Source organism: Oxyura jamaicensis, chromosome 3 (genome assembly GCF_011077185.1).
Source record: "Oxyura jamaicensis isolate SHBP4307 breed ruddy duck chromosome 3, BPBGC_Ojam_1.0, whole genome shotgun sequence".
Lineage (NCBI taxonomy): Eukaryota > Metazoa > Chordata > Aves > Anseriformes > Anatidae > Oxyura > Oxyura jamaicensis.
Window position 1 is genome coordinate 55,102,339 of NC_048895.1, and position 20,432 is coordinate 55,122,770.

Sequence of the window (20,432 nt, forward strand, 5' to 3'; positions counted from 1 at the left end):
AGAGTGGTCGTCTTTGTGCAGTGACCACTTACTACAAAAACATTTTCTTTGGATCACCTCCTCTCATCTATTTTAAGCTAGGAGAGGGCGGTTGTAATTCTTGAATGCTATTCCCAGCTCCCAAGTTGAGAACTTCTGTCCTAGAATAAATGCTTCCAGGGACATGGTACAAGAAGCAACAGCAGCACTGCAGGAGTGCTGCGCTGCCCTTACCCCAGCAGCGATCAGTCGCGGTGAACAAAATACAGTACTGTACGTCGTGGATAATGTTACACAGTGCTGCCATGAAGTGGACACCAAGCACAGATGGTGTACGCTTCAGGAAAATGGAATGTAGTCAGGAAAGATGGTTTAACTGCTATGGATTTGTTTTAGCAAGAGGATAAAAAATATAAAGAAGGTTGTTGAAATAATCTCAGTATGTAATCAATGGAAGATCCTTAATTTTCCTTTCTTTTCTTAGGAATTGCATTGCAATCCCCTTAGCTAGTGACTACAAATTAAATAGCGGTTCTTTATCACTAAAAAAAAATAAATAAAAAAAAAAAGTGTTTTGTCAATTTTACCTTTGTTTCTGGAGCTCTGTTCTCATTTGCTGGGTAGTGATAGCTCCCTGTGAAAAAACAGGCATTACGTATATTGTATATCCAGAGAGTCAGGTTGCTGACTCTGAGGTTCACCAGAAACGGTCAACGATATTATGCAGCCTGCAAATGCTTGGGCTGTATAAGCAGGGATGAGGCTAAAATGAGAGTCATGTTGAATAGTGAGAGTATGCACAGCTTGAGTCTTCGAGTAGTGCAGATTTAGCTCACAGAAAGCCAATTAGGAAGAAAATCTCTGCACTGTGGATGAATTACCATATCCTCTAGCTTCGGGTCCATGCTGAGTGGGTGGCAAGTTAGCCTGGATGCTGCCTGAAAATAAAGTTTTTTAGGGCACACTGTGGAGTATATATTTCTGGCCCTCAACCTTTTTTAATTCACTTCACATGAGGCTTGTGCATTATTTATAGAGAATGTGGGAGATGGAAAGAGTACTGTGGGAGAAAAAAATAAACCTTTCAATCATCAATTCTGTTTTTGGTTGTGCTGCCAGTTTGGGGCAAGATTCCACCCAAAATAGAAGTGCTAAGATCCCCCCAAAATTCACCAGTCTCACTCATGATCTGAATATTTCTCCAAGTATAGTTAGGAAACAATCTTGAGGCATGTGTGAGCCTAGTGATGAGAACAGCAGATAATCATCTGTTAACTCATAGATGCCTTCCTGCTACTTCGAATAGACTTTAATGGCCAGAGATGACCTCGGTATCAGATGTTGTCAAGACTGCCGGGCTGTTAATACAAACAGATGCCTCAAGTTTGTGTTCCCCCATGCTGGGTGCTCCACGCCATTGGTCCTACCTCAGCAACAGGCTTCCTCCTGGTAAGGGGTGCAGAATGCTCCCCTGGGAGGCACGAGGTTTGGGAACTATGCCATGCTCCAGCCTTCCTTCAGCCCTGGGGTTTACCAAGGCAGACAGAACTGGTTAGGAGTTGAGCTGAGTTGGGCATAGGAGGCTATCACCATCAGGTGAACGTGATCCACTGTGCTACCACCATGTGCTTTTGTCACGGCACTGGTGCCAAAGAAGCATGCATGCAGTTTTATGTATGGCTTTTTGGTATCAGAACTCATTCAAGAGATTTATTATTGTGTGCAATAGTTCAGCAATGCTTAGTTATTACTAGAGATTATTTCTGTCATCTGATTTACCATGTGGCCACTTGCGCAGTTGCATTGGCAGAAATGAAGGAACAGTGAGATGCGAAACAGGCGTGGGAATAAGCAGCAGAGATGGGAGCTTTGCCCACTGAAGAAAATTTATACAGCTTCTCTTCCTGAGTCTGCTCTAAAGCACGGCACTTGGCAGCTCTGACTCAAGCAGCCTGGGAATGGTTGTGCAGCACAGATCCAAAGCACTGCACGGGCACTATTCAACAGCTCTAAGTTGTTGAAAGCATATAGCAGTGTGTACTGCTTCACGTATACCTCATTTTGCTTACGGCTGAACCGAGTTCATTCTGTTTAGTGCTACAGTAAAAATTACTTCGAGCACCACAGCCTTGTTGTTTAGAAAACTGTAGTATTGCACAGTGCAGCTGTCAACTCAGGTTACTTTTATGGAAGGCAATGCCCTGCGTTGTTAAAGGAAGTCCAATGACATTTATTTTGAGCCTGTTCATAGTCTAATAAACACTTGTTCAGGCTAAAGAATGTCGAATGTAAAGGTGTGTTACGCTTATAAATAATCAAAGGATCAAGCAATGTGGAGCTTTCCTTTTTTCCTTTTTTTTTTTTTTTTTTTTTTTTTTTAAGCACATGTTGTCCTGTTACCATACCCTACATGTTCTCCCTGGGTCTCTGCTAGAGGCCATGAAGGGAGATGCATCATGTTTGGAGTGTGTTGTACGTATAGATACCGTATAAATGTGGTGAGCAGGGCAAAGAGCAAGGGAGTGGTACAGCCTGAATCTAGCATGGAGCTATTAACTTTCCTTATCTTATAGGAAAGAGACCATGGGGGACCATCTAATTAATTGTCTTGCATTTCTTAGTCAAGATCTATAGTATGTCTTCACACAAGCATCGAAAAGTCATGGCTCAAGCCCAAAATGTATGAAGTCGTCTTAAAAGTAATATGTTTGTAAGTCTTTCTGTCTTTTGAACCATTAATATCCATTATTCTACTCCTGATGACTGTAGAAAAATGCTTAGAACTGTTTTCTATTAAACTGCAAACTTTCTCACCTTTGTCACCCTTTGTGCTTTGAGACAAAACAAATATGGAGAAAGTTATAATAAAAGTGTGAGGTTTGGGCAGGATATCACTTCCTTACACAAACCCATGCACCAAGAGCATTTGTTCTCCGTATTGCTGCACGAGATGAGCAGGAAAGGATGAGGCTCACCAGTTCTCCCAGCCACGGCAGGTCCTTGACTGTCCCTCTGCCCTGGAGTCCTGCAGTAAGGACCCAGTAGCCTTACGGTCATCTGTGTGCACCTTGTATGGACTGGCCAGATGGCGAGAGAAATGAAAAACATTCTTTTCAGAAGGTTTTCAGCTTTAGGACTCTTAAAGGAAAGTAAGCACTGTAAGATAATCCTACAACAGGGAAAAATTGACTAAATTCAGATTGAAATGCAAATGGTGGAGCATATAGCTGGAAGTTGGTGAGAGAAGTGGTGGACCTACAAAAAGTGGTGGACACACAAAAGGAACAAATTGGCAAAGTACAGGGTTGCGGAGAAGTTCAATTATTTATCAGTATCAGTCCTCACTGCAGATGTGCATCCAGATTTGTTGAGAGAGAGCAAGACTGAAGTGACTAAGGTGTTAGACAAAATATATTCATTCTTATTAAAAATAATGTAACAAAAATGTGAAACTAAATCTGTTAGAAGGCTCTAGGAAGCATCTGGAGACTTAAAGCCCATGCAGTCTATGCTGGTGGCTGGGAAATGAGCTGAAATGATAGTCACCAACAAACCATCATTCACAGTCTCCAGCCATCAAGATTGCTATGGAAAAAATGGTGTCACGTGAAACTGAAGTGGAGGACAGCATTATGGATGATAAAAAAAATGTGATTTTTTTAACTGACGTAGGCTCTTCAAAAGTTTAATCGTCCTATGCAGATGGTCTAACAAAAACTTCTAGGAGATGGAAAGAAAAGGCACATTAACCCATTACCTTCTAACAGTGGTACATCAATCAATTCACCCTTTTAAACTGTTGCAGACTGGTCTATTCAGAATTCCATGAAACCACATAAGAGTAGGATCGTGCCTGCCCCACTAAAAGGCAGAATTCAGAAGTGTCTAAATGGTGTCTGATCCTTGAGCATGGGGAGCTATGAGGCAGCCATACACCTTCCATGGAGGCTTTGATTTAAGGACAGAGCTGGACCTCAGAATAGAAAACTCCCCCTCAGTATGCAGCTGACTTAAAAAATGCAGTAGTAGAAGAAAAAGATGCCGGTAATTCTGAAAGTGTACCATTAAGACTAAGAAAAGTAATAAAGAATAGCATGGAGAATGTTACCAAAAGTAAAAGCCGTTATATCAAGAACGCCCTCATCTCACCTCAAAATAGTATTCAGGAGTTAGTGGGAGTTCTGGGAACACAAGCTGAAACTGAATAAGGATCTGGGAAATCTTGGTTGTGGAGAGTGGCTGAAGAAAATCGTGAGTGTTTGCCTTAGAAAGCAGATGAGTCAGAGGAGACACATGCTGAAGCTGTAAAAAAAAAAAACAGTAAATGGTAATAGAGAAGATAGAATGGAATAGTGTCTGATTTCTTTGTCTTAAAGCATAAAAGCAGGTAAATAGAGAAATGAAAAATTGGCAAATTTCAAAATGGTAAAAGGAAATTTTTGTTCAGATCTATGATTAAATTATAAAAAGTCACTATGGCAGTAAGTTCTTAGGCTGAGGAATTTAACAAGGTTTTAAAAGGGTTGTTTCAAGGGATATCAGAAATATTTACAGCTGCCGTAATCCGTGCTGACAAATTTTGAAGGGGATGTTAAGCCTTATACTTGAGTTTTCAAGATGATCTCTAGCTACTAGGAAGATGTTTCTGTTCCTTTGCAGGTTGTTGTTCTTCTTTCCTAGGGTAAAGTGTCAGACAGGAGTTCAGTGCTGTAATTCACATCATATTTGTATAAAAGGTGTGAGAATAGTTTTGGTTCCCAGCAGCACAAACCTCAGTGACAATCCTACAGATTACCCACCTGTGTGGTAATGCCTGAGTTTAGAGACATACAGGCTGTCCCCAGGAGCTGGCCAAACAGAGTAGCCCAGGGCATCGCAGCTGTGGTGCCTGACATCTCTTGGGGTGACTAAACAGAAGTGTGTGGGTGTGGGATGCCAGAACTGCAATAATGTCAGGAGCTGACGTGACTCTGAATTTGGGTAGCCAGTATCGCATGGCTTTTTTTGGCCGTATGTACATCATGTACGAGTAAAAACTCTTCGTCTCATCACATGCCTTTAAAGCAGGAGCATGTTCTGCATATTCATATTCTGGAGTTCATTTCCCTTACAGCGTGAGTCATACAATGACATAAGCATTGTTGTCTTGACCCGAAGTCCTCAGTTAAATTGATGAAAAGAATCGGCAACCCTAAATGAAGGAGGATTTGTCTTGGCAGACTACAAATGCACGTCTCCTCTGCAGTTACAGCCTGTGTGGTTTTTCTGGATATGTATTCATGCTGACATGGACGTGCAAATACATGGTAGTGATTGTTTTTGTCAGGGTTTTGGTTGTATTGAATGATATTTGTCCCTAAATGATTTTGACTATGTGGCTGATACCGAACATCAGACAGTCAGCTCATGCCATCCTGTCATTTCACCTGATAGCAACATCCTTGGAAATTGTGCATTCATCTCAGTGCAGGTTTACAGCTACTCGCTGAGCTGTGCTTCTTTTTAGGCAACATGGTATTTTAAGATCATTCAAAGGCATGAAAGGACTTTTGGAATCGAATCCCCTTGATAAAGGAAAACTATATTGGAAAAAAAAAAAAAAAAAAAAAAAGTAATTTCTGCTTAAATGACAGAAAATAAGGTAATTCCAAAATGTTAATGGATTTTTTTGATATTTGGCCTTCAAATAACAACCATAACACAAACCTGATGATTGGAATCAGTGAAATGATAGGGGAAAAAACATCCTGCCTAGGAGTTTTATGAAATCAAAGCGCAGTATATTGTGCTTATGCAGTAATCATAGAATTTGGGGATAGCTGCAAAGGCTGCCATTATAATTTCTGTTAAAATGGTGTTAACTAACTGGCTCATAACTGCAAATGAAACTCTAGGTTACTGGCTCACAGTATCTCAGCTATCATGGTTTCCCTGCATAGGTCTCTGCAGTGCATGAGTCCACATCAGACAGATTTATTTTTAGTATTGATAAATCTTATATTTCAAGATTCTGTGGGGCTGTCAGTCGGGATGGGCACGGTGGGTTGTCAGCAACTTGCCTCTTCTGCTCTCCCTTGCTGTCTGCTGAGGTGCAACATCCAGGTTGTGCAACATCCCGACTTGTGCTCACTCCCATTGACAAAGGTGTCAGCTTCAGCAAACAGTGGGAAGTTTGTGTTGAGAACAAAATTGTTCTTCAGAGGCTGAATTTGGATCTGTCAGCACATGCAGTGTCACGAGCGTTGGCTGGGTGCCCCTTCCGCAGCCCACTCCAAGCAGCGGGCAAGGTGTTGGCATCACACATACCATGGGCATAATCAGCTACAACAACGTTTTCCTTGGTATTTTCTACAGAAACATACTATCAGTGAATTACAGTGCAGTAATAACAAGTAGTCACTTTTTAAAAAAAACTCCCTTTCTTCTGTTACTTTCTTTGGAGAAGGGAGATGCCATGATTTCTATATTGTGACATGATCTGCTCAGAACCACCTCATAAGATTAGCTCTCTTTCCCTTCAAAGATCACTGGATGTTTAGTAATAAGGGCAAATGATTTACAAAAGGATTTGTTTGGTCAGCTGCTGGTGCTGTCACCGGTTTGTGGAATGGTTTTGGAAAAAGTGAATGACTCCTGTACTTCATCCGTTGTTCTGTAGGAAGATGCTGTACTTTGAAAATGCCAGCACACTGACATTTTGAAGTGTAAGGAAGAGCACACACACAGCAAACCCTACTGGAGTGGCTGATTGCTTGCAGATCTGCATGCAATCATGCAAACAACTTGCAGACCATCTAAGCAGCCACTATCTAGACCCCCAGTCTACAGATAAACACAAAAATTGTGATTTAATCATAGTTTATAGAGATACAGATCATTTCACCTTGCCCTCTTGCACAGACCAGGGCGCTATCTTCCTTTTTACCACATACTGAAATAATGCATCTGTATTGCATATCTGCACAACATGTCAGCACTCAAGGGAGCTTTAAAGTGTTATCGTTCTATAAAGCATTAAAATGTGTATATTGTGGTATTTTTTTGTTATTGATAAAAGATATTTCTTAAATCTCAGTAAATGAATAAGAATGTAATATTCTAGCAGTGTAATCACTGAATTGCAATAGCCATGTGTATTCACTTAATAACAACAAAGTAAGCCTCAGCAATATACTTTCTAATGCTATGTAAAAATGTTTATGAAGTGTTTCCAAAGCTTGGTTTCATTCTACATTTTCTTTTGGAATATCGTTCAACCATTACTTTCATTGCTGGAAGCTTTTCTTGATATTTAATCTAAAATATGGTTTCCTGAATATCATCCTCCTACTTACAGTAACATGTAGTAGGATGATACAGTAGTGTCTTCCCTTCTTTTTTTTCCACATCATTCCAGTACTTGGTGATTCTTCTTATGACTCTGTGTTGCCAGTATGCGTATTTTTTTATTATTTTAATCCAATATCTCAAAATCTTCAATTACTTATATTGTTTTTTAAACTCCTTTAAGAATGTTAAAAACAAAAAGAAACACCATTACTTTAAAACCTGTAAGTTATGAAGAGGAAAGAAAGCAAAATTTTGCACAGAATAAAGAAAAATATTTTCTTCAGCCCAGTCTGAGGTAATGCCATTGTTGCTTGATGAGAGAATGTCTCGGTGTCAGTGGTTTTTGCTTTGAAATTGGACTTCGTAGCACTGTGGCAGTCAGAAAGAACGGCCTGGAGCGCATGTGGACAACTTACATGTGGCAGTGTTTATTTAATGATACCTGTGTTAAATGCATGTTGTATATCTAGAGTATTGAATACTTTAATGGTGTTTGTTCCACATTTTCTTGCAGAATCTTATTTTATTTCATTGTTTTTCTGGTTAATATAAAGGTTTTTTTGTTTTGTTTTGTTTTGTTTTTTCTCAAAGGCATCAGAAATGATGCAGATGAATAAACAGTGGAAAATCGGTGTTTGCAAAGAGAATAACAGAGATAATAGTTGAAGAGTTAAACAGAGAGAGCGTGCCAAAGTGGAGGCAGAAGAAAGGTTTGTTGTGGGAGGGAAGTTGAAATGAGTTGATACAGAAGATCTGGTAGCACAGCTGCTGACAGGCAAGGATAGCACCTGGGCATATGTATACTGTTTGAGGCAGTTGTTTTGAAGTTGGTAACTACCTCTTTAAAGGTCTTTGACAGAAATGTAGAAATTGTCAGGTCAAAACCATCATTTAAATAGCAATATTTTTGCTTTGAAATAAATTGGTAGAAATGCTTTGCCTGGTGAAACTTTCTTAAAGATTCTCCTGGGGAAAAAAAAATAGAGCAGAACTTTATGTACTTCTCATTACTTTTCCTCTCTTTTTTGGTGTGAACTGAAGGATAAACTATCTAGATTATAAAAATTACTTTGCAGTGATGCCATGCTTATATAAGCTAGATGGCTCAGGCTTTCGGATGTGGATCAGACAACTTTCATCTCTAGTCTGTGCTTCATGTATCAGCTGAACTGTTAGAAGTTGAATATTTTTTCGCTTGGTCTCTGAGAAACGGGTCAATTTTAGCTCAGTTCCTTGAAGACTGCTTTCTACGCCACAGGTAATCAGTACCTTTGTTAACATTTGCATTGGGTGTTGTCCTAGGTGGGCAGATGTGCATTTCCTATCATCCTCATGGCCAACATCTGGTAGCCTGACAGTGACCCTTACATCACATTAGGTCATACAGGGATTGTGCTCCCGAACTGTGGTTTATCCCTCTCAAATGTGTTGAACAAGTAACAGTCATTTTACATGTTGGGAGAGCTAGCCATACCTGCAGTGCTTCCTTAGTTTGCTTTTTGCGTTGTCTTCAAGACCAAAAACTTAAAGGACAGTAAATTTCAATGAACTGTGTAGTTCCAGCAAAGCAAGGGTTTCTTCTGGTTGATGTTTCTTTATGCTACAGCAATAAAAAAGAGCAGCAGCAATTCTTGCCTTCCAGGGTTGTCCGGTTTCCCTGTTGCAATCTTTCTATCTGTGTAACAGATTGAACTCCTTATTTATTGCTCCCTTGCGTTCTCTGCAAAGTCAAATAGAAGTAAAATTATTGGTCACTTGGCCAGCTGCATCATGATACAGTTTTTATTTCATAAGAAATGAAGACAAAGCTGCTAACAGGGTTAGCTGTGAATGCAGTCCGTACAGAATTGCAGGGCAGCCAAAACAAGGGTGACATTTTCAAAATCTGCTATTTGGCATTTTGTAGAGTATTGCACTTTCTTAGCTGGTGTTCGGATTGTTGGAAATCTGTACTGCATCCATTGCAAACAAAGTGGGCCAGTGTATCTCAAACCTGAATCAGAGCCTCTGTGTTGGTACTACATAATAACAAAGTAATTCCTAGTAGGTATCTGGTATCTTATTTATCATGATAAGCTAAACTGAATGTCTTGCTTGTAAATACTATGATTTTTAGTTATCTGTATTGTGGGCAGAGCTGGGGGTTATGATAATTCAGAAACTTGTGAGATGGCTGCTGCTTCAAAGTAAAAGCTGAAAAGAGCCCAGGGAAATTCATCGTGCTCCCCAGCATGTGGGTCATGTAGCTGCTGTCCCTGCCTCTCCTCACCAGCAGGGACCAGGGGTCTGTCTGGTAATGCTGAAGATCTTCCAAGGTTATCTGAGTTGCTCATCCTTTTTTTTATTGTGGATACTGCAGCAGATACCTGGAAGTTATATACAGTCCTCACCTTAGGTTCCTGAGGAGCTTCATTGAGGAGAGGAATCTCTGCACAAAGAGAATAAAATGAATTTTCTCCCTGTGTCTTAGCAATAGTGAAATACATCCTTGTGGCTGAAATGGTGGGTGGAGGCCTGAGTCCACGCCGAGCTAGACAGCCTCCACCTTCATTAATAATGTTGCTGTAAGAAAAGATGATAAACTCTTTATAAAACCATCTTTTTGCCTATTCTTAAAAGATTAATCTATTGGAAGAAAAACATGAAGTGTACTGAAGGCATGGAGCTTTTTGTGTGCGTGTTTTGAGTGCTAAAGTTTGCACTTACGTCACATATATATATATATACACAGCTGGCAAACTGGATGGTTTTTTGAGGGTACAGAGTAGTTGTTTTTTTGAGACTACTTCTTGTCATCAAAGCAGATTCACTCTGGCAAGGTTGGATAACTTTGTGCAACCAGTGGTCTCCTCTGCTAGGAGAGAGAAGGAGAGACTGTGTTTAGGCTGTCACCTTTGTATTGGTGGCTGGAGTGCAACGCATTTCCAATAGACAGCTCTTCAAGTGCTTTTTTTTGCCAGTAACTGACCTATCCTGCCCATGTGTCTTGCCACAGTCCCTTACACACAGAAGAGAAGCATCAGAAAAGCAGGGGCCTGGCTCCCCTTCCTGGTGGTGAGGGCCAGCAGGGGACTCTGCCTGCCGCAGTGCTGCTGGCTGCTCAAACCACTGCCGCTGGGCTGTCTGCAGCTGGGAAGGTTTCTCACCTCCCAGGGGCATTACTTTAAAGGGACGTCTGGGAACAAGGTCAAAAAATATGCCAAACTCTTCACGTGAAGCAGAAGATCACAAGGAGGGGGGAAAAAAAAAAAAAAAAAAAGGATCCCTGCACCAAAACTGTGGGTGGAGATGTTTGAGTGACAGAAGGGCAGCTTTTGTACAGCATAGGTTTATATCATATAGCAGCTTCTGGGGGGGGTGGGGATGGGGTGGGGGAGTAAATTTTTAACTGTAACTGCCTGGACTACAGATTTCAGCTTAACCACACATATTTATGCACTCTAAATAGTATAGTTATTTAAGATGGTGGTAACTAAAATAAAAATAAAGGGAGGTACATCAGTGTTACTACTCAAAAAAAAAAAAAAAAAAAAAATTCTTGCTTTTTGTCTTGTTCCATTTCTTTATCATCATCCTTCTTTTTCTGCTGTCTTCCCTCTTTCTCAATTTCTTTCAGTCTGGAAAACAGCTCTTTCTCTTTTTAGCATGTCTTAGCTCGTTCTGGATATGTATGCAGTCAGGATACCTGTTGTCAGTGACTGACAGCCTTTGGTAATGGAGATGCTAAATTTTTTCTCACGGACCCGCATGGGTGGACACACTCGATGACGAGTTGGTAAATTGTATTATTTAATACAGTTCTCTTGACTGGCAGACAGCTTCTTGTCCTGGCCTCCCATCAGCTCTGCAGTTTGGGAGCCACCGATTTGTGCTCACTTTCTTGGAAATTAACACCTGTTGAGCTCCAGACTGGTATTTTTATCTGTGTTAGTCAATATGCCATGCATCCTGCGTTCAGGGTAGTATACCTGCACTGCTGTGGTTGCACCCTCGGCCTGCTTAGCTGGGATCAGTGTGAAAACTTCTTCATGCTTTCTGCACCAAGGGTTACTGCAGAGAAGCGCAGAGGAGTAGCGGCAGTTGTGTGAGGTTGGTCTGCATCCTGTTGGAGGATAACACTGTTAGCAGCTTAAGAGTTGTGCTTGCTTTGACTTTTGCCTTTGCTTTTTCCTGATGGATCAGCTGACTAGAGCTGAGATGGGTACTTCACCAGAACTGTTGGGTTTGTGTGTGGGAAGTGAACAAGGGGCAACACTTCAGATAGACTGTATTTCATTTTTTACTTCATTTTCTACGTCCATGTCTGCAATTATACAGGCACCTGAAGAGCTGCCCCAGATGCTGCTAGCTGAACATCATATACGCAAACCCACGCGGCAGCAGCTGGCTGGGGTTCAGGTGGTGGCTTCACGGTGGGTGTTAAAGCTGCTGTCCTGCCTTGGCAAATTAATTTGGTTAAATTTCGTCATTCTCACAAAAGGTTTAGGATCTCAGTGTCTCTGCGGGTCGTGCAAAGACAGCCCAAGCAGTCAAATAAAGATTATACAAATGCTTTCTTTTCTCAGTTTCTGTGACTAATTTACAGTCCCTGGTATTCCTCAGATGGCTAGGAATGTTCTACAATTGCACATAACTGACTTAGAGGTCTCATGGTTGGACTTCATGATCAGGATAATGATAGTTTAGCATTTCTTTGGCAATTTGGGATAGTAAAATAGTCCCACTTCAGCAGTGAAATGCCCAGCTATACCATTTGTCTCCATTCTGCCTTGTAACTCACTTTAATTAGATTAGTGCACAGCTATTATCACCTGAGAAATGTTAATAGATTTGAAGTGCTGATCTGTGCTCTTATTGAAGTTTGGATTATTTTTACTTCCTTGTGTTTGAAAAAAATAGTAAAGGTAGAAGTGTTGTAGCTGTCAAGAGAAATAATCACATTTGAACAACAGTTTTTGACATGTCTCTCTGAATTTTAAGGTCTTTTATGTTTACATTGCTGGATAAAAATAAATAAAAACAACTCAAGGTTTTGCTGCAGTTCTCAATGGAGAAAGTTCACCTCTTGGGAGATGGCCTGCACAGAGTTTGTGCTGCAGTCACATCCCATATAACACTTGTCTGGAGGACTGTTGCGGTGATTTCAGTGAAGTAGGTGCAAGCTAAGTTCCATTCTACCCTGTAAAATCATCAAGGGAATCATTGGCTGACTTCAGATTATATATATATCTTTTCTAGAATAACGTTTTTGTGCATGTCTATAGACATCTAAAGTGGTAAGATTATATTTCACTATTATATAAACACTTCATCAGGAATTTTTAACCACCAAACTGCAAAGATCAAATAGAAGGAAGAATGCTTGTCCTAGAGTCTTCACTGACTTTTTCCAGTGATCCTATACCCTGGGGTAATTCCCAAACAAGATAACATTTACAAAGTAGATAGTAAGGATTCCCCAAGTATCTGCTTTTGAGAAAGCTGAGTAGATCTATTTCATTTCAGTAGTTTTCAGTAATGTTTATTGTTATCCTGTCTTTGTGTGTGTGTGTAATTATTTGGTGATCCATTGTTTTGAATGTAATACTTTGTTGTTGGTTGCATATTTCTAGGAAGAACAGATGGAATTAAAAGCCATAGATAGGATCTGCTACAGGGCATCTGTGACTCTGCATCCAATGTCTTTTTCTGAATTTTTACCCCGAGAAGAAGAAAAAAAGTCTTGTGTGGTGGATTTAGGTTGGTTTTCTCACCCCCTCATCTTAGAACTTGTAACGAAGATGTGCATTGTCTGTGAATTAACATATGGCAATAGTGCATAGGTGGATGTCACTAAGTGTTACTTAGTTCTTGTTTTTAAAGCTTGAAATCCATTTACAGGGCTTTCTTTTACACAGCCCAAACGTGAATGCAAATGTTGATGCTGTTAAGTGGTCTTGATTTATATCATCTGTAAGGTGACTTTACAAGACCTTAGTGAAATGAGCTTTGGGCTCATGGACTTTTAATAAAGTGTAGGGTAAATAAGGAAGAATTTTAAATTTGGTGCTTTTTTCGTATTTCGTTCAAACCCAAATGCTTGAACCCAAGGAACTCTCAGCTCTGCATGGTTATTGCATGTCTTATTTCTAACATTGGTGGACCTTTCTTTAGTCTCTCGTTTCTCTACCGTGGTGCTTTTATCTATACAGAAATGAGAGCAAAGCAAAATCTTATGTCTTAAAAAGGAATGAGATGAAAGTGCTATTTTATCCTTTGCTCATCCTTATCAACATTCAGCTTTGATTTATTTTTAGGGAACTTGGGATTGCCTCTGCACTTTTAGAGAGCGTGTACAGGCAATTAAATAGAAGTATCTTGCAGGAATGCTTCAGCATAGGAAGACCCTTAATTAGAGACAATGGTAGTAGTGTACGTACTACAAAGGAGTTCTCCTCACCGGAAGTGACCATGGCATAGCTGTAAAAATAAATAAAAAAAATAAAAATCTTAGGAAACAGGTATCTTTTTTGTGAAAGAGCTTTTGGAACTTAAGCCTTCCTGTGAAGGGATGGGAGTCAAGAGCAGACCATGTAAAACTGTAAGCATTATCACCGTAGTTCTCTTGTCTCTCAGATGGGAGAAGCAGCAGACCTCTACCAGTTTCACCTCCAAGAGCATACTACACAGATAGCTTGTGCTTGTGGGTGATTGAATTTGTGCTTTAGTACATTTTCTTAAAATATACCCAACTATTTTCCTTAATATCCCTTGAAGGAATAGTTAGGAAATTTATTTAAATGAAAACTTATGAAACAGATAACATCTTGCCATCCACTTTATGTTCATATTGCATCTCATTTCCATTTCTTGCATGCAACTTCCAGTTCTGACAAGTGATCTGACAGAGCTCCTCAACTGCCCAAATACATTTATTGGTTATACCTTGGATATAGCCATTTTGATTTTTTTTGGAAAACGTCTGACGTCCCCTACAGCTCTAGTCCTTTGAAGCCACAATTAAGCATGGTGATTATGAAGTTCCTTTGGCACTGGTTCTGTGAGCCTCTTCATTTGTGTTTCGTGTTTGGTACCTGTGAGGGGTACCAGGGATGCTTTCCTCTTAGGTAGGTGATCAGGTGTGGCAAATCCTTTTAACATTGGGATTAATACACTTCGAGCATGTATTTCTTGAGATTAAGTGTATGACTTAAGGAATGTAAGATTTGTAAGGCTTTAGAGTCTTTTTGAGTCCTCGTGTTGTCAGTTTACTATCAAGGCTCCTAAATGTATTCAGTGAGATGTTGACAGCCTAGGTATTTTTAAAAAGACTTCTTACTCACGCTAAGTACATTTTATCCTCAAACTAGTTATCAAACAAGTTTTTCTTGCAGTTGCCGAGTTGCCAGAATCATCCCCTGGTGCCTTTAAAGGTCAGACTGCCTTCAGACTGCCTTCCATTGGGGATTGGATGCCAGCCGTATGATACCTTTTAAAAATAGGCATATGTGGCGGGTGGGCTGCCAACCCCAAGATACCTTTTAAAAATAGGCATACGTGGCATTCATCTGCAAAGCAAATAAACAAAACTTGCTGGGGAGCATCAACACTCTTCCCAATGTATGAGCAACTGTACTGTTACTTGCAAAGGGTACCAGCTGCTCACATGGAGAGTGGGTGAATCACAGAAGCGTCTTGATTGGAAAAGACCTTCAAGATCATTGAGTCCAACCATCAGCCTGACTCATCAAGTCCCATTACTAAACCATGTCCCTTGGCACCACATCCACACATCTCTTAGATACCTTCAGGGATGGGGACTCTACCACTTCTCTGGGCAGCCTGTCCCAGTGCCTTACCTCCCTCTGCAAGAATTTTTTCCTGACATCCAAATCTAAACCTCCCCTGACAGAACTTGAGGCTGCTTCCATGTGTCCTGTCAATGTAACCTGAGAAAAGAGACAGACACCCACCTCGCTGCAACCTCCTTTCAGGTAGTTGTAGGGCAATGAGGTCTCTCCTCAGCCTCCTCTTCTCCAGACTAAACAACTCGAGTTCCCTCAGGTGCCCCTCAGATGCCTTGTTTTCTCATCCCTTCACCAGCTTTGTTGCTCTTCTCTGAAGGCATTCCAGCAACTCAGTGTCCACCTTGTAGCGAGGGGCCCAAAACTAAATACAGTACTTGAGGTGTGGTCTCACTAGTGCTGCATATGAAGTAATAGATGCTTCCCTGGTCCTGCTGGTCACACTATTTCTGATGCAGGCCAGGAGCCATTGGCTTTCTTGGCTACCCGGGCTACAGTTACCTCCTGTGGGCTTACTGACAAAGTTATTGCTGGTAAACTGGTCTGCTTCTCCCTGGCCTCTTCTCTTTCTGGAGCTGAACAGATGATCTGAGTCTTTGCCAGCCTCGTTCATGCTCTGAGCATTGTGAAAGAAAACACAAAAGGGGAAAGGTCTCAGCACCTTATTGCTGGTCCAGCCTTCCCTCTGATCACACTTAGGTTAGGTCCCCAGCTGGGACACATGCCACACTTAGCTTACTGATAACATTATACCATGAAATTAGATTTCCAGTTAAAGGGAAGGGAAGGAAAAGTTAGCCATTTGGACCTTGTGAGGGTTTCTCTGTATTTCTAAAACACTGGAGCTAGTACCTTTTATACAATCTCTCACATGAATCTTGCTTTATTTGTCTAAATAGAATTTATAGCAATTGAAGCTCCTTTTAGAAGAGCAGAAAAAGCAAGCTGACAGCTGCTGGCAGAATAATACACTTTTTTCAAGCAAAAAGTGAAATCCTGTGATAAAGCATCAGACCCTTAATGTAGGATGTGGAGTGGAAGCTGCTGCCCACTGCAGAAGGCGTGCCCGCGGGCTGTGGGCAGCTGCAGTGCCGTCAGTGCACATAGATGGTGACAGTAGTTTTTCTGAATGCCAGTGGCAGAGGTAAGGGTTATTAAAGGCCACCCCTGAAATATCTGGAGGCTACTTCAGTATTTCCAGGAAGAAAGTTAATTTTCTTACTATTTAGACTAAAGAAGACAGAGAATTTCTTTCTCTGAAGGTGGAAAAAGACTTTAACAGGGCCTGTATATACAGAAAAGGGGCAACAGATATAAACTGAAAGTGATTTAGATTGGCTATAATAAATTTTTCAGTATGAGGGTGGTGAGGCACTGGGAGAGGTTGGCCAGAGAAGCTGTGGATGCCCCATCCCTGGAGGTGCTCAAGGCCAGGCTGGGGCTTTGGGCAGCCTGGTCTGGTGGGAGGTGTCCCTGTCCACGGCAGGGGGTTGGAACTGGGTGGGCTTTAGGGTCCCTTCCAGCCCAAACCAGTCTGTGATTCTGTGAATTTGGATGGTGTTTTCTGTTAATGAAACATCTGTCTCGGATAACATCTTCACCATCCATTTGACCACAGTCCGCATGCAGCCGCTGCTGTGAGCTGGCAGTTTTACTCAGCCCCTTCCCAGGCATTCCCTGTGCTCCAAAGTGAGAAATCCGGATCTAAGCCTGGGTCAGCACAAATTCCTCCAGCTGTCATTGCTTTTGCAGGAACCTACAAAAGTCAGCATAACTACTTCTGGAGAGCTCAGGAAAACTCTTCTAAAGCCAAGGAAATGATTCGTGATATTTTTCTTGCTGTGTGTCTTCGTGGGCTGAGACACGTGAGACGTGTGCCACGGACACCTTCAAGCAGTGCGTGCTCAAAGGCATGAAGAAGATTATTTATGATTAAAAAAAAACTTTTTTACTGGTTCAGTCTTTGACTGTTGATACAGTTCTGGTCCCATCTCTTCTTCTCCCTCACAAATTTAACCCCAAATATGCAAAATTATCTGTGGCACAGCTACTTTCCAAACTATAGGAAGAAAACTCCATTTATTTTTCTTAATGGAGCAATCTGTTGGAATGTTCCTCAATCGCCTTCGTTAATGCCAGCTCTCAGAAAGCTTTTCCTGTGCTCTTCAGTGGGAGCTGTGACTTCACTTTGATGTGCTTAGTAAAAATGATGAAAGACGGGGAAAGAAAGCAAGAAATTTAGACACTGACTGTTCTAAATTTACAGTTCTTCAGCTGCAGCACAGTGTTTGTTATTAATAGTAGTAGTTTTTTTCTTAATAATAATTCCTTTATGTGTATTGTACCTTGGAAACTGACAGCTACATATGTAAAGCGAAGCACTTCTACCTGGGTGTAATATCTCTGGAAACAAAAAGTCAAAGCTCTGCGTGTGTGTGAGAGACATTGAGGGTATCATTAGGGAAGGCAATATAAGAAAAGTAGGATAGGAACTTGGGTGTGCCACCCCAAGAGAGGTAGTTTGGTTGTCTGTCTACTGCATCTGGTGATTTTTGTCTAGTACTATTAGTAGGAAGAATACCTACGTAATGCTCTTCATCTGCACAATTCAAGTAATTTGAATGGAGAGAATTATCATGACACTATTACCATGGCAAGAAGTAAAGATCCTAAGTGAAGATGAAAGGAAGAAAAATTGCAAGGAACTTATTGACAGCATGGGAAATTAGGAGGGAGGAACTCAAATAGCTTTTATTTTAAGAATACTGATATTTAAAAAGTAGTTGAACTTTTCATTTCAATGAAATAAGCGTATGCAGAACCAATTTTCCTGAAAATTAACAGGGAATTGTCATTCAGTTGCAGACTGTCCAGAACCACAAAATTTCATCTTTTAGAACACCTGAAAACTCACATTTTCCCATGGAAAGCACTGGTTGTTGCAGAGCACACATAGATAATTCCTATGAAATCTGCACGGATGGGTCTTGCTGCAAGATGGGAGCTGTGATTTTTACAGCGATTGCCTTTTATCGCCTCTTACAGTGGTGAGAAACCTGCAGGGCTGCGCTGACAGCTTGTCCCAGCTAAAGCAAGTGGTGGCAGAGCTTGCAGCCAGGCTGCTGTGCTCCAGGTCTCCCTACTGAATTTGCCGGGTGGGGAAGTGAGTCAGTTCCCGGGTTCTTTTGGGAAGCAAGCCTGAAACCCTTGCTTGAGCCAGTTCTGTTTGCACTGATGGGCTGGGAGTCAGAAATGGGGCTCTGGAGTCGAGGTGTCCTTGAGAATCCATTCAGGACCCAGCACTGCTTATAGGAAACATATAGAGAAGAAGGAGCAGCTTCTTAACTTCTATTGCTTATTTTGGGCACCTGTTGTCACTTCTAAATTGCATTATTATTATAAAAAATCACTCTGATTAGCTAACAAGTCAAAAAACGTGCAAGATTGATGTAGTTTCCTCAAGGATTTAATAGCGGGTATGCATTCATGCACACACTCATATCATATGTAAGTAAAATACATAATTGCATAATATGATTAGTCAATATAGCAAATCATGATGCTCAGAAGATTCTAGATAGATTTTCCAATCCCCTTTCCCAGTGCTTTGTTCGAGGCCTTGTATTTTCCTTTAAAAATGTAGGTGCTTCCTTAAAAGTACAGGACTGGAGGAAGCCTTCAGATAGACTGAGCCCTGTACTTGTAGGCATTATTAAGTATAATCTCCTTCAGCAGTTTTTTTGTTTGTGTCTTATGAACAGTCAGGTCTTTAGCCTTCACTGCATGGAAGGTGGACTCAATACCAGCACTCTGAATAGCACTAGAAAAGCAGTATGACTTAAAGGGGGAAAAAAAGCCAGCAATTGCACAGGTTGTGTAATACTGTATGTGCTTAATGGAGTTATAGTGCATCAAACCCTGTGCACCCTGCAAAAATGCCTAGTTCACTGCTAGTTTTCGAAATGCTAGCATTGGATAAAGGAGTTCAGCTCTTCTCTTGTGGCAAATCGCATTGTAATCGAGTATTTCCCATCAAGTGTTCCCCACTCTTTACTGCTGCAGTAGTCCATGTACCAGCAGATCTCTGTAGCTTATGTTGCTAAGGGAAGAGCAATGCTGGAGAAGACTTGTATTGTCAGCGTATGCCTGCTCTCCAGTAAAGTGGATGGAGGATCAGAGGTGGAAAAAAATTACTACAGTGCCTGCACTTTGTTTCTCTAATAACATCTTCCTAAATTTGATAATTGCTTTAGCTATTTATTCATTTATTTTCTCTGTATGTTTGTCCCTTGCCTCTGTAGCAATTATAGATGGCATATTTTAAGAACTGCAGAGGTAAGATTTCAGTAATGAATATTATATGGCATTCTAGATTAAGGACTTCTGCTCTTGGAATATTGATTGCTGTAATATTTTCAGCTACCTCCTCCAAAAACTATAGTGAAATTAGGGATAAGAAAAGCTCTCAGAATAGCATAAATTTTAGCAAAGTCTAGTATTGTATGGGGGAAAAAGCCCTCCATATTATGTAATTAATTTGAATCACCAAACCTGGTTTCTATTGGGAAGAAGCCACATTTACTACAAATGATATGTTTGCCACCTCAGAATTGAGATTACTCAAAAGTTTTGGTCCAAGACTTTAATAAATACTAGCTGGATGATGATCTTTCTCTGGCAGTGTCTTTCTAAGAAACTTGATGATCTTCCAGGCCAGTGACTGATCAGACTTTGTTTAGTTATTTGAAGTCATGGACCAAAAAGCTTTAGAATAAAATAGAAATTGAAATTTTAAAGGATAATTAAGTTATCTTAAAAGTAAATTGCTGCTGCTGTTTAAATTAGAATACTACAGATATTTCCTTTGCCATATGACAAGGACTTTTCTAAACAGAGTGTCCATGAAGGCAAGAAGTAACTGTTGCTCATAAACTGTTTACGTTTGCACATTTTTTATCGAGAAGTGTTATCAATTATTTTTGTTTTGATAACTCCGTTATAGTGGAAGTGAATGCACATTAGTTACCAATGTTTTCCACTTTAATTTTATGCATAAACAAGTTTTTTTAATGTTGAAAGGAACAAATCTTGGGCCAGCTGAGATGACTAGAGAGAATGTAACGGGGAGAAGGCTGAAAGGAAGATAGACTAAAATCACAAAGGTAGTTACGAAACCGAGGTACCACCAAGTTGTGCTTCTAATCCATTGCAGTTTACCAGATGAGTTCCAAGGACCAAGATTTCACCAGCTGTGGTCTTACTGACCATGGACAGGAATGATGATGGTATGCAGGTCCTGACTGCAGTGCAGGAAGGCTGCCGATGCCCTAATGCTCCCAG

The 20,432-nt window shown here is 40.7% G+C and overlaps 1 protein-coding gene across 1 annotated transcript in view; it reads left to right on the forward strand.

The window, feature by feature from the left end:
- TULP4 (TUB like protein 4) overlaps positions 1-20,432 on the forward strand; it is a 156,326-nt gene that overhangs the window by 72,197 nt on the left and 63,697 nt on the right. The window lies entirely within an intron of this gene.